Source organism: Schistocerca cancellata, chromosome 10 (genome assembly GCF_023864275.1).
Source record: "Schistocerca cancellata isolate TAMUIC-IGC-003103 chromosome 10, iqSchCanc2.1, whole genome shotgun sequence".
In the NCBI taxonomy this organism is placed as follows: domain Eukaryota; kingdom Metazoa; phylum Arthropoda; class Insecta; order Orthoptera; family Acrididae; genus Schistocerca; species Schistocerca cancellata.
The window spans coordinates 140192592-140206456 of record NC_064635.1 but is presented as its reverse complement, the minus strand read 5'-3'; the positions used below and the strand labels follow the sequence as shown (position 1 = coordinate 140206456).

Genomic DNA, 13865 nt, shown 5'->3' with positions numbered 1-13865 from the left:
CTCCAAGACCTCAGTAGTGCCTTGAGCACGTGCTGAAGCAGTATTTCATTGTAGAGTCGGACGCACGCCGTGAATATAGTGTACAGACGATTATCAGCTACGTTTAACACAAACGTCCACGACACGACATGTAATGTAAGAGTATGTCGGGCATGATCGCAATAAAAATGAATACTCCAGTTTTGCAACAGCGTGGAGTAGGAACTGCCTGCAGGGCAAGTTTTCACGTCAAAAAAATCCTACAAATAAAAGAAGGTATTCAAAGAAGGTACTCGTTTCCAGTTAAAAGGAGTTGTAATCCTCGAAGGGAAAGTAAAATCCTTAACAATATGGTCCAAAATTAATGTATTACCCATGATGACGCAACCGTATTGCAACTGTGTCGTTACGGCGAAACGCCGATGTAAGTATAGCAATGAAGGCTCCAATGACTCACTCGGAATACAGCATTCGCTCGCATTCGGCCTTCTCCGCCATCATTCGGAGTGACACGACGTCTGAGCGGCGGCCCCGAACAGTTGCTCGCCGGGCGTGGCAGAGAAGAGACGTGGCGGACGAGACTACTGTGTGTTTCAGCTCCTCAGCTGTGCAGCCGTGCGTGTGAATATAGCAGGTAGGAGCGCCGCGCCAGCTTCATTGGTTGTTAATTGCAGACTTTATCAAGATGTTAAACTATGAAGTGAAATATCGAAATAATCCGCAGTGTAGCTGTAGAGGCGAGTCCAGCAACGTCAGACCGCCTCAGAGCCAAACAGATAGCGAGCGATTGCTGTCTAAACTATTCGGTGAAAAATTTTGATTCTTCCGCACCTTGCCGCTTGATATATTTACTCGATAAAGGTTTGAACTTATTTACATTATTCTTCACCGTTATTGTACTGCACTAAACCGAGTACATGGCTGCACGATATTTTTAAGAGTTTACAGAGGCAAAATCACATTGTGTAGACTTTCCGTATAGTCCATTTTAGGCCATACCTTACTGCATATGAAATGTAACCAGTATATCTAAATCGTCTATAAAGTTGAGAGCGGAATGATACCTGTTTTCATTCTCGAGATACTGGTCGGTATATCCCGCATTACGTCCGAATCCTTTCCTGCGCATCGTGAATCGAGTGGTCGTGAGAATAATCGCCGTATCTCATAAACGGTTCAAGGTTGCGAACAAATGATATTATTATTTGTATGTTGAAAAAGTTTGGCATTACAAATTTTATAGATTTTCATTCAGGTATAGTTTTAGTTCAAGTCGTTTCTCGTCATGCGAGCTGTATTCTTTTCCTGTTCTACAATTCCTTATGTGCCTCTCTCACTCGCAAGTTCGCGACGCACACATAGAGGCCCATCCGCTATTCAGTCATTCTCCGCGCATGTGCAAGCAACGCTGAGGGTGAGTCTGCTCTGTAAATTCGAACTGCGTTTTCGTCACCTTCTGTTTGCGAATCATTCGTAGAAGTTCCTGTTAGTAGCTCGTTCCAATCGAAGCTAAGGTGCCATTTGTTATGACGCTATTCTCGCATTCTGATTCTCTTTCTTACACTTAAGCACTTACGCTTCCTGGAATTTTTTAACGAATCAAGCATAACTAGACTGCTTATATCTGATGTGAGACGTTTTGAGCTTATGTCGAGATACCTGGAACAGGTGGCGCTTTCTTAAATATGTTTTCCAATTCCAAATCTCCTTTGTTCTTTCACTTGAAATGTTTCTCTTATCGAAACATTTCACCGAACATTAACAATTTCTTTCATAGTTCCCACCGGAAGGTGACAGATTTACAGGCTCACTTGCAAATTGAGGAAGTCTTTACTAAGATCTAACGATTGCGAAATGGCGTTGAAGTGGACTTACAAGGGGAGGCCGCCAATTGTAAAATTCAGATTCGATTCATACTGCGCATAATAAAAGCTCATGGCCAGAGGTGTAATGTGGCACAGCACCAAGATGCACTTCTCAGCCGTTGTCGAGAAAATCGACAGTTAAAAGAAACCGTTGCGCTGAAATATTCTCTACGATTACTATCTTTCCACAGCGCCGTGGCGCAGCGGTAAGCGCCCGGGTTTGGAATCTGAAGGTCGCCGGATCGAATCTCACACCATGCAATTTTTTTTTCTTTTAGTATTTGTTTTTTGTAATTCAAATGTGTGTATATACACACACACACACACACACATATATATATATATATATATATATATATATATATATATATATATATATATATGAATTACAAAAAACTAATAATTAAAAAAATTGCATGGCGCGAGATTCGATCCGGCGACCTTCGGATTCCAAACCCGGGCGCTTACCGCTGCGCCACGACGCTGTATGTAACTACTAATCGTAGAGAGTATTTCACCGCAACGGTTTCTTTTAACTGTCGATTTTCTCGACAACGGCTGAGAAGTGTATCTTGGTGCTTTGCCACATTACACCTCTGGCCATCAGCTTTTATTATGCGCAGTATGAATCGAATCTGAATTTCACAATTGGCGGCCTCCCCTTGTTAGTCTTACTGCCAGGACGTAGCTGAATCCTCTTTTCCACAAGTGTTCAGATTTTCTTAAGACACTTTGAATAGTTATGGTTAGGGACTGGAGACTTCTTTCAAAACCAATGGGATTACTTTTAACGGCAGGAATGTTTCTGGATTTTAATAACGGTCCTTGAGTTTTTATGCGAAGTACTTTTAAGAAGATTTAAAGAGGCCCACCAGATTGTTCATTCCCGTTGTGAATGATTCCGTTGAGTGACCACTTTCAAACCCTACAGCTTTTGTTTCCCGGAAGAATTTTGCGTCATTGGCTGCGGAGCGGTCGGCTAACTGCAGGGTTAATACCATTCGTTGAACAGATGTCGAATCCAAGGGAGTGGGGACTAACTTGTGGGAAAACTTTCAAACCAGCAAATTCTGCGGATTTATCCTGTTGGTAGACTAATCGACAATACACTATGTCCGAGAAAAAAAAAAAACTTGAACGACTAGAGACAGGATGTTGAGATTCACAGGATAAGTACATTAGTATGTCCTGCAGAAATAATCAGCATTTGAACCATGTTGACCCACAGGTTCGAGGTTAACATCTATATAGTGTCGCAACACCACCTACCTGTAAAATGCGCCTGCCGCTCTCGTTGTCGCTATAAAGCGAAGGTAATGGATCAGTGTGACTTGATCAGACGTGCAGTATGCCTCGAAGACGTACACACGAACCGTACCGTCAAACCTGTGAGTTTGAAAGAGGGTCCATTACTGCCATGACTAAATGTGATGCATTAATCCGGGAAATTGCTGCTCGTGTGGGACCAAGTGTTTCGGTAGTGCAACGGATGTGAGCAGAATGGTTCACAAAAGGCCATAGAAGACGACGAGATGGTTCAGGTCGCACCACCCAGACCATCCCCGAGGACCGACACTTCATCCGAATGGCACTGCAGGACAGATGTGAGTCTTCCTCGACTCTGGCGCAACAGTGGAACACATCGTACACTTATCAGCGGTGACAGTCCGACTACATTTGACGAATATGCAGAGACTTGCTATATGGCAATGGCGTCTGGAAAGACGCCACTGGGGACAGGAATGGCATCAGATAGTGTTTTCGAATGAATCCATGTTCTGTTTCTTTGACTAAGATAGCCAAATTTTGGTTCGGCGCAGAACGGAGGAACGGCATCACAGTGACTGCAGACGCACAAGGCATACGGCGCCAGCTCAAGACCTTACGGTGTGGGCTGCTATTGGGTACATCCACAAATTACAGTTGGTGTGTGTCCAGGGCACTGTGACCCGTGTGACGTACCTGAATGACGTCCTGCGACCTGTAGCCACACCCTTTCTGCACAACACCCCATACGCCATTTCTCAGCAAGACAATGCACGACCACGTGTAGCTGCAGTCAGCCTTTTGCCCTGGCCCGCTGATCAGCAGACTTGTCGCCAATAAAAAATGAGTGCGGTATGATCAAACGATGGGTACCGACCACCACGGATGAACTTTGGAACCAGGTGAATGTAGCCTGGATGGAGGCTGTTGGTGCCTTAAGCGCGTTGATGCTGTAACACACGAGACAAGTCATCAGGGCCCGTGGCGGACCCTGTGGGTACTAGGCAACAGGACACCTGTCGAACAGGTGTGATTGAAACGCTAATCATTTCTGAAGAACGCACTAATGTACTTGTCCTATGAATATGAATATGAACGTCCTATCTCTAGTCATTCAACGTGTTATGTTTTTCCCAAACATGAGTGTGTTTGTAACAGATCATCTCATCGTCAATAACTATACCAATTTTATAGCAAAAGTATTTTTTACACACTTTCTTAGATGAAAGGCGTCTGAAGATACCCATTTCCCGTCGGGTTAGTCAATTCGATGCAGTATAGAGGAAGTAAATTAACTTTTTCTAATATCGAGACATATCCAGACGAAGTGTATTTGATTCACTGCCAGTAGAAGTTAATTCATTATTTCCCGTTCCGGCTTGCTTTTGCTGAATAATACCTCAAATCAACATTTACAGGAATTGCGATGGGCTCTCGCAAACGACAGCTGAATCCAGTTGTGCAGCAGGGCAACAAATAAAAATAGTGGAGCATGACTCACAAGTTTGTTCCTCCGATCGTTCCAAGTTAATTCCCTTAACATAACGTAGCCATTAATTTTTAGACTAGTCTTAATAGCAATTTTTCTTGAACCTTCAACATTGTCAAAATTCGATGCACTGAAACGTTTGTTTCGATCTTTCCAAAAATAGTATCCGTGGCTACCACAGCATCTGTATATGTGTGTTAATGTTTATCGGTATTTCGGAATGTTTACTAAGTTTCGATATTGTGTTTTCGAAAGCATTTCACTACACCATATGCTTCAAACAATACCTACATGTTTTAAGAGACTTAATTTTTATGATTGTGCTGCTCAGAAACGTATTCGTGTGTTAATTTCACTTGAAATTTCTCAACATTGTGGAAACAATAATTTTCCATTTCGTTCTCTGTTTAGAATGATGGGCTGCTTTACGGTTTTCGTCTGCGATCTGATTTCGCAGTAGACTGCTTTCGACATCGGCTTTTCTCAGTTTATTTCGCATTTGCAGAATTTCAGGCCTCTTGCACTTGAGTGTTCTTGTTAATGGCCAGAAGAAATTTGTGGTTTATCTTCTGTGTCTCTTTTGCCAGCTTCATTAAAAAGCAATGTGTGACATTCCTGTCGGTATGGTAGAGGATGGAGGATAAGTGACTGAGGGCGGTGGGTTCGCTGAAATCAGGTTGTTAGAAGCGTACGTTACTGAATTATTTATTTAGTTTCAAATTCACATTTCTGAAATGTGTCTTTTTAAGTAATTGTGGTTTTCATTTCTGCCAGTATTCCGTTTTGCAATGTATGTTGCACGTAGTTTTTGAACTTGAAGTGACAATTTTTCCTACGGGCGCATGGTATTTATCAACGAAAATACTCGTTCGGTAGGGGTGTACGACCCTAGCAAGCAGAGAAGACACTGGACGATAGCTAGGCAGTTTTCATGCTGAATCTGACGTCCGTCTGGTTTTCATCTCCTCTCATATTGTAGGAACATGTCAGGTGGCTCACCTTGCACAGCCAACTTTGACAAATGGACTTAGCCATCATAGCCATTCGCACCATCATTTATCAGAATTCAGTTACAGTGAAGAACCAAAGAAACTGATACACCAGTCTATCATTTAGGGCCCCCCGCGAGCACGCAGAAGTACCACAGCACGACGAGGCACGGTTCAAATGGATCTAAGCACTATGGGACTTAACATCTGAGGTCATCAGTCCCCTAGACATGAAACTACTTAAACCTAACTAACCTAAGGACACCACACACATCCATGCCCGAGGCAGGATTCGAACCTGCGACCGTAGTAGCCGCGTGATTCCGGACTGAAGCGCCTAGAACCGCTCGACCACATCGGCCGGCCGACATGGCATGGACTCGACTAATGTCTGAAGTAGTGCTGGAGGGAATTGACACCATGAATCCTGCAGGGCTCTCCATAAATCCGTAAGAGAATGAGGAGGTGGAGATCTTTTCTGAACAGCAAGTTGCAAGGCATCCCAGATATGGTCAATTATGTTCATATCTGGGGAGTTTGGAGGCCAGCGCAAGTGTCTGGACTCAGAAGAGTGTTGCTCGAGCCACTCTGTAGCAATTCTGGACGCGTGGCGCGTCGCATTGTCCTACTGGAGTTGCCCAAATCCGTCGGATTGCACAATGGACAAGAATGGATTAGGTGATCAGACAGTATGCTTACATACGTGTCTCCTGTCAGTCGTATCTAGACGTATCAGGGGTCCCATATCACTCCAACTGCACACGCCCCACACCATTACTGTACCTCCACCAGCTTGAACAGTTCACTACTGACATGCAACATCCATGGATTCATCAGGTTGTCTCCATACTCGTGAACGTACATCCGCTCCATACAATTTGAAACGAGACTCGTCCGACCAGGCAGCGTGTTTCCAGTCATCAACAGTCCAATGTCGGTGTTAACTGGCTCAGGTGAAGTGTAAAAAGCTGTTTGTAGTGCAGTCATCAAGGGTATACGATGATGTTTCGTTGAATGGTTCGCACGCTGACGCATTTTGATGGCTCAGAACTGAAATTTGCAGCAATTTTTGGAAGGGTTGCACTTCTGTCACGTCGAACGATTCTCTTCAGTCGTCGTTGGTCCCGTTCTTGCAGAATCTTTTTCCGGAATTTCCTGATATTTACGGTACATTCTTGGAACGGTCGTACGGGAAAATGCCCACTTCATCGCTACACAAGTGTCTGGCGCAGTTGCCGACAGCTGCACCGTATTCTGCTTGTTTGCATCTCTCTGTATTTCAATAAGCATGCCTATACCAGTTTCTTTGGCGCTTCAGTGTAACACCGTCAAGGATTTTAATAGATGAAGATGGTCAACCGACTTGCATGGAAGAAATAATATCGCCAAACTGCACACCAAAGTGTGCAAGTTCAAGTGGCTCTGAGCACTATGGGACTTAACATCTGTGGTCATCAGTCCCCTACAACTTAGAACTACTTAAACCTAACTAATCTAAGGACATCACACACATCCATGCCCGAGGCAGGATTCGAACCTGCGACTGCAGCAGTCGCGCTGTTCCGGACTGAGCGCCTAGAACCGCTCGGACACCGTGGCCGGCTGTGACGTTTATTTTTATCACTAAGTTAAGAACTTCATTTCGAGACATCAAAATTGCTTTGTGCTTGTGGAGACCCCGCGGGAATTGCTTAGCCATACGGATGCAGCAGCGATGCACAACACAATTCTTGATTAACTTTTAGCAGCGTTCTTTTTTGTTTCAGTGCAATGTTATTTTAAGCGTGGTATGCATCAGAATAAATTTGCGAAAGAAATGTTTTTAAATGATATCAAGTTTGTTTGCCGTCGAATATTCGGAAGGAACGGTATGGTTGAGCAAAGATTGCATTCGTTAGATGCTGTCGGCGGAATCCTTATATGAAAAGCAGCATCCGTGTAGTTGTGCGAACGACATGGAAAACGTGTGACGGAATGAGCGAAAGAGCCTCTATAAAGCGACCAGGATTAAATTTTTAATTTTTTGTAATCTAGGTCGTTGAGAAAATTATTCGCCTCTGTTGTTATTATTCCTTGTTGATGTAATTACCTTTTAACACTACTATTTCTACAAATTTGTAAACGGAAGAAACACAAAAAGAAAATGAATGCCCTTAGTAAGACAACACATACCTCGATCGCTACAATAGCGGCACTGTCTTTGCCCACCGTTTGAGTTGTGGTTACGTAAGCGTAGGGGTGGTTTTTCTCAAAGAACGGGGTCTGTCATTTTAGGTTGTGCACTAGTGATATGAAAACACCGGCTACACCCCAGTGGGCAGGGAAAGTTACTGCTATTCCGTGACACTTTTCGTATACATTTTTGTGACAGTGTCTTGAAAGGATGTAAGGTGAACATCAACAAGAGTAAAACGAGGATAATGGAATGTAGTCCAATTAAATCACGTGATGCTGAGGGAATTAGATTAGGAGTGGCCGTGCGGTTCTAGGCGGTACAGTCTGGAACCGAGCGCCCGCTACGGTCGCAGGTTCGAATCCTGCCTCGGGCATGGATGTGTGTGATGTCCTTAGGTTAGTTAGGTTTAATTAGTTCTAAGTTCTAGGCGAGTGATGACCTCAGAAGTTAAGTCGCATAGTGCTCTGAGCCATTTGAACCATTTTCAGTTTTGTTATTTGGGGAGCAAAATAATTCACAATGGTCGAAGTAAAGAGGATATAAAATGTAGACTGGCAATGGTAAGGAAAGCGTTTCTGAAGAAAATAAATTTGTTAACATCGAGTATAGACCTAAGTGTCAGGAAGTCCTTTCTGAAAGTATTTGTATGGAGTGTAGCTATGTATGAAAGTGAAACAGGGACGATAAATACTTTAGACAAAAAGAGAATAGAAGCTTTCGAAATGTGGTGCTACTGAAGAAGCCTGAGGATTAGATGGGTAGATCACATAACTAATGAGGAGGTACTGAATAGAATTGCGGAGAAGAGGAATTTGTGGTACACCCTGACTAGAAAAAGGGGTGCGTTGGTAGCACACGTTCTAAGGCATCAAGGGATCACGAGTTTAGTGCTGGAGGGAAGCGTGGAGGGTAAAAATCGTAGACTGAGACCAAAAGATGAATACATCAAGCAGACTCAGAAGGATGTAGATGCAGTAGTTTCTCGGAGATGAAGAAGCTTGCACAGGATAGAGTAGCATGGAGAGCTGCATCAAACCAGTATCTGGACTGAAGACAACAACATTTTGTGAATTCCAACCACTATTCGCTCTCCTCTGATTGACATTACATTTATTTCCTATGTCATGATTCTCGTGTAGAATAATTTCATCGTAAGATAAGAGGGGGACCAAGAGATGATTACACTAAGCAGATTCAGAAAGATGTAGGCTGCAGTAGATACTGGGAGATGAAGAAGCTTGCACAGGATAGAGTAGAATGTAGAGCTGCATCAAACCAGTCTCAGGACTGAAAACAACAACAACAACAACGATAAGAGGACTAAAAATAAGTGATTTGCATTGTATTGTACAGCACGCCTGGCCTGCAACATAATTAAATGGAAGAAATCACGTTTTTCATATTAGATAAAGCCAAGCACCGTTACACCAGTCACTGATAATCGCATCTCGCAAGCTGCAATGCGTGTCCACTTAATCTTACTCAGAAACTTTTGAATGGACAAGAGTGGCGAGAACATTCAGTAAGGAACAACGTGACAACTGTTGTGATTTAGTTGTGTATTGCCCACGAACAAAAGTGAAAATGTGAACACGTCCGCCCTGATGATGAATGTTAGTAACAATTACTGCAATTTGGATACAAAACAGAAAGCTCCGAAATGAACGCCTTGATGAAACTTCCTTCTACACTGTGTGGCGAATCTCGCTGATTTCCTTGTAGCAAGAAATACGCTTAACTTCCGATCGCAAGGAAATGTCGTGAATATTTTTAGAGTCCAATTAAAAGGGCAAGTTCTCTTTCAGACTGGAGCCTTACCAACCCAGGGATAAAGTGCGAAACATTTCGAGTTTCACAGAACTGATAATGGTGCTCTACGCCAACAGTGAAAAATGATTTGCGCGTGTCACAAACCAGCACGTATCAACACAAATAACTGCAGTCAGCAACTACTTCCTGAACTAGAGACACGATAGTAAATATCTGTGTTTTATGACCATCTTCAGTGAATGGATGTAAGTTTTAAGATTAATTTTTAGGACTACGCGAGGACAACAAAGTAAACATACATTTCTCTATAAGAGAACGAGGTAGAAATTGGAGGTGGAGGTGGCGAGTAACCACTACTATCAGTAAAAAGCCTTAAGAATATGACCCCATTCCCCCTAAATTATGGGTGTGTAAGTAGATACGCGACAATGGTGTCAATGAAACCAAAGCAAGGAACCGAAAGGAGCTGCAGCACTATTTACGATGAGCATTAGCCGAGAGTAAACTGAGTATAAAAATGAATTTTAGAAATGTGCAATACTGACCCTCTTATTTTCATTACTTCTTGGTAAAAAAGATCAGCAAAAACATTTGTGGAACGGTAATGAAATATTACACGGTGACAATTATTGAACTATATGAAATGAAACTGTCATAACTTCTAAACGGTTTGCGTTAGGCCGTTCAAATTACACGGTTGGCCGTGGAACATGATGGCAATTAGCGTTCACATGCATGGTTTGGTTTAGCGACGAAGCCCACTTTCATTTGGCAGGGTTCGTTCATAAGCAAAACTGGCGCGTTTGGGGGCTGAGAATCTGCATTTCGCTATCGGGAAGTCTCTTCACCCTCAACGAGTGAATATATGGTGTGCAATGTCCATTCACGGAATAACCTTTGAGACATTCCTTGATGGCACCATGACTTTCAAACGGTACGTGAAGGTTTTTTAAGATGATTTCATCCCTATTATCCAAACTGATTTGGACGAGATGTGGTTTATGCAAGGCGGAGCTCGACCCCATCGAAGCAGGAGATTGAGATCCTGGAGGAACGCTTTTGGGGACTGCATTCTGGCTCTGGTGTACCCAGAGGCCACTGGCATAGGCCTCAATTGGCCGCCTTATTCTCCGGATCTGAACAAATGCCAGTCCTTTTTGTGAGGCTGTATTAAAGACAAAGTTTACAGAAATAACCCAGAAATAACCAGCCATTCAGGAGATAGACAGCATCGATGTTCCGACACTTCAGCGGATCGTCCAGAATTTCGCTATTCGTCTGCGCCACATTGTCGCCGACGATAGCAGGCATATCGAACATGTCATAAACTAAATCTGAATATCGGTAGTGACGTTTACATGTTGAATAACATGTGCCCGCCGTAGTTTGTAGCTAATTTACGTTATAGTTCAGTAATTGTCACCCTGCACGAACTTTCCTGTAATTTTAAAGAAAAGGATGTCGAGGCATGCAGTTCGTTATCGTTGTCGAATAGGGAGCCACAAATCTCGACTCCAGTCAAACGTAATGAAGGACAGTAGCTGTCCAAGGAGAGGGTTCTAAACATCTAAACATAAAAAAGTACGTGGAAGATCATCCGCACCATAGTAAAACCACATTTATGAACAGATGTCGTGTAATAAGTGATATGACCGTAAAGTGCATAAGAAAAAAACAGAGGATTGGCGCTCGACATAGATTATGGTGGTTCGTAGGGAAGCAGTGGACGGTTGCATAACTTCAAACAAAGAAACTCGAAGACGTAAGATAACGAAGCTTCAAACGAAGAGTCAAGTTGAAGATGCGCAGCAAACTGTGGAATCGGCCAGAAAATTTGTAAACGACATAAACTTATCCCATCGTTCAGTAAGAAATTTGTTTTTAACTCCCACCAAGAGGAACTTGAAGAGGACATGCATATGAAAGGAACCCTGGAAATTAGAGGTACCAAGAGAGTTGTATCAAGATCAATTAATACCAATGCCTTAACACATTCGCATTCAGTTGCGCCGACTGCTAAGCTGGATGGCAAGTAAATTGGCTGGAAAGTTATTCATTGTGTTGGGAGAAGGTTGAGGTGCCCTGCCCCTAATATTTTTTCTCGTGTGCGTGATCTTGCAAGGGCAATAGGGAATATTTACGTCACAGCTAGCAAGAGTGGGATAATGGGCGTGAGAGAGCTACAAATGTGGTATAAGAGCTGCCTTTGGCCGATAGCTGGTCAAAATAAGTTGCTTTCTATTGATTCCCGGTCTGCGTATAAAAATCATACATCTTTAGAGCGCCGGCCGCAGTGGCCGAGCGGTTCTAGGCGCTGCAGTCTGGAACCGCGCGACCGCTACAGTCGCAGGTTCGAATCCTGCCTCGGGCATGGATGTGTGTGATGTCCTTAGGTTAGTTAGGTTTAACTAGTTCCAAGCTCTAGGGGACTGATGACCTTAGAAGTTAAGTCCCATAGTGCTCAGAGCCATTTGAACCATCTTTAGAGCAAACTATCCCTCCTGAAGTAAAGTGTGACGTTGCAGTTCACACCACCTGAAACCACTGGACAAGCTCGCCGTCTGGATGTTTGTGTTTTCCGTGCCTTTTTATCGCAGTATCTGCAGCTACGCCAGTTTCACGATAAGCTGCACAACGAACTCTTCCGCATTCGGTTGCGTGCTATCTCATTCCACCAGTTCTCATGAGCCCGTTACACCAATGTGATATACGCATTGTTTAAGAGTGGATCCTAGCTGAACGTCCTGCACGGTTCGTAACTCCCAAGAAGTTTGCCTTCGATCGTGATGATGCGAACTGTTTGTGATCACTGTGGCGCTCCATTTTTCATTCGGTGATCGTGGTGCAAGTTAATGGTTTGTTTTGACCATTTGTTGAATGGCGGACGCTCTATCCATCTGAGCCAGTGAGGGCACAGAGGGTAGTGCGACTGTAGGGAGATATCGCGCACGCCTCCCGCGAGACCCACATTCTCACCTTGTATGTCCACACACTACATTCGTAGTGTCCCACCCCACCAAACTCATTACTCGTGGAAGACATTCTTACCAAGTCCCGTAAGAGTTCGGGGATTACGTGTGCATCCGAATAGAAGGTGATGGCCGGTATTGCCAGAACTATGTACTTATATGGATATGGTGTCTGTTCTTTCGGACAGTACTCTGTGAAGTTTGTGGCGTGCTGCTTTCAGTTCAGCATATTGTGCGCCCGCATCTCGTGGTCGTGCGGTAGCGTTCTCGTTTCCCACGCCCGGGTTCCCGGGTTCGATTCCCGGCGGGGTCAGGGATTTTCTCTGCCTCGTGATGGCTGGGTGTTGTGTGCTGTCCTTAGGTTAGTTAGGTTTAAGTAGTTCTAAGTTCTAGGGGACTGATGACCATAGATGTTAAGTCCCATAGTGCTCAGAGCCATTTAGCATATTGTGCCTATGTATATCCCGTAAACAGATATTAGGACAGCCCTCAGTCTCGCTGGAGATCTGCCCGCCATCATCGCAGATAGCGATTACAGTGTTACAACGGTGGTAAAATTGTGTGAACTGTGATGCCTCATCACTAAATTGGTGGGAAAGGGCGGCAGACTATAATACGTTATAAAGTGTTCCGCATGTGGGGACAGCCTTCGTCCCCATCCATGAGATTTGCTTGCTGACTTTTCGTCAGGGCGCTGATGACCATGATGTCGAGCCCCCTCAACCCAAATCTATATCATTGTGCACCCCTTCATGCTTGATGTCCAACAGTGATATCATTTTTCAGAAGTATAATTTTCCGTGTCTCGGAGCCAGAACCGTGCAACAGTGGTTTGAGGAGAATTGTAATGAACTCACGTTTACGTCTCAGCGACCAAATTCGCCTGATGTAAGCCCTGTGAAACCCGTCTGGGTCGCTACCGGGCGCCATCACCATGCACGAAAATCAGCGGCCCGTTATTTACGCGAATTACACGACCTGTGCGTAGACATCTAATGCTACGTATCTCCAGAAACATACCAACCGACTGCCAGATATGCAGAATCAGTGACGTATTTCGTTCCAAACGTGGACAAACCAGCTATTAAGCACGTGGTCATAATGTTTTGGCTCATTAGTTTGTAGTGCTGTCTGTTATGAGCAGACTACCATCGATTCCAGGAGTAATGTATCGTTTTTTCCCTAAATATCACGAGAGATTAGGATGATAAATTGGTTGGTTGGTTGATGTGGGAGAGGGGAGCGAACAGCGACATCATCAGTTGCATCGGACTAGGGAAGAATGGTGAAGAAAGTTGGCCGTGCCATTTCAAGGAAAGCATCCCAGCATTAGCCTGAAGCGATGTAGGCAAATCACGGAAA

General features: G+C 43.9%; 1 protein-coding gene across 1 annotated transcript in view; it reads left to right on the top strand.

Annotated features, from left to right (window-relative positions):
* Positions 1–490: 490 nt before the first annotated feature.
* The window catches only part of LOC126106705 (ankyrin-1-like), a 38387-nt gene continuing 25012 nt past the window's right edge, over positions 491–13865 (top strand). The window contains exon 1 of the mRNA XM_049913086.1: positions 491–613. The gene's annotated coding sequence lies outside the window, so the exon portion shown is untranslated. The remainder of the gene's footprint in view (positions 614–13865) is intronic.